At 36.3% G+C, this 1,540-nt stretch overlaps 1 pseudogene; it reads left to right on the forward strand.

Moving 5' to 3' along the window:
* The first annotated feature begins 1,047 nt into the window (after positions 1-1,047).
* LOC135052007 (5S ribosomal RNA) lies at positions 1,048-1,166 on the forward strand (annotated as a pseudogene).
* The last annotated feature ends 374 nt before the right edge of the window (positions 1,167-1,540 follow it).

Consider the following 1,540-nt stretch of genomic DNA (forward strand, 5'->3'; position numbering starts at 1 on the left):
CCGCACAGATTGGACATTTATCATCCCTTGCTGGTTTGAGTCAGCATATATATCTCCTGCTGATTATTTAAAACAGATACGTTTGTATCATAAAAATCCCAAAGGTTTTTCCTATCTCATTATTCCCAATTAGCAATATACACTGGGACCGATACATGCGCTGTGATATTGAAATTTATTCAGCACACTGTTTTTATACTTTATACATGCGCTGTGTTATTGAAATTTATTTAGCACATTGTCTTTATACTGGCTACAAGATTAGCAATATTTACACATGCGCTGTGATATTTACATTCATTGAGCACATTTTCTTTATACCTGCTTCGTTTCTATCTCTGTTTTTTTACAGGGACCAGTTTTCGTGTAATACATTGTATCTTTCACTGAGATTGCATCTCATGTTGTATACATGATTCACGCAACCCTTGCTCTTTTTTTCCCCCCTGCCTTCTTGTGCTTTCTACAGCAATATTACTCGGTACATTGTTATCTTGCATTGTTTACTTAGAAGAATATTACCATCAGAACCGTCTCTTCTTTATATCGAGTACTAATATAGAGATTGTAGTACCGCTGTTGTACCTATTAACTCAGTTGGAATTTTATTTTTGGTAAGGACACGACACCTGCTACTTGAATAACGTGATTATTGAGATCACATTCTGCACATATGGGACTACAATTCAGCATTTTATCTAATAACAACATCACTATTTTTGTTCAAATTCAGCAACTGCATATTTGTATGGTTGTTTAAATCTGATCAGTCCATCCCGACATGTGCCTTTCCCCTTTCTCTCTCCTTTTCAGAGAATTCTAAATCATTCAACTGATATAGGTACCAATGTGTACTCCTCCTCTTTGCTTCCAATCTATCTAATTTCATGGACTCTCACCACTGATTCTGGGTACATTCCCGTCTAACACTGGCAGCAGATCCATCTAATTTCTTCTATCAGTTACCTTCTGTCACTTTACTTTGATACTATGTAATTCGTGAACTCTCATCAGTGATTCCAGAGCTTCCCATTGGCGTTTCAATTTCCCTACTATCATACCACACTGGAAACGCCCAAAACCGTCCGAACTTGGAAGCTAATCAGTGTTGGGCTGGGTCAGTACTCAAGTGGGGGACCATTGAGGAATACTCAGTTTAGTAGAGCACGCGTTGGTCCCACATGCTCAGTGTCTAACACTGACAGCAGATTCACTCTGCTCTCTCATTTCCTTTGTTTTTCTTTCCATTCATTTATACCTCTTCATTTAAGTATATTACTGGCACCAATATAGGACAGGGTCACAACATGATTGATCTTTGTCAGTAGAACGTACCATTCAAATATTCTAATATTTAAATATTCAATTAATTTACCGCATTTAGACCTAACTCCGCCAGCCAGGACTGCATAAACATCACTATCATATCAGCAATTTTGCTAATTGTTTATATTGTTTTCGTTTTTTGACTATTTCTCTCATTAACCACTAAATATCTTAATTTGTGTTAATAAAAATTGATTTTAAATATTATATCTCA

Source organism: Pseudophryne corroboree, chromosome 2 (genome assembly GCF_028390025.1).
Source record: "Pseudophryne corroboree isolate aPseCor3 chromosome 2, aPseCor3.hap2, whole genome shotgun sequence".
NCBI classification, from domain to species: domain Eukaryota; kingdom Metazoa; phylum Chordata; class Amphibia; order Anura; family Myobatrachidae; genus Pseudophryne; species Pseudophryne corroboree.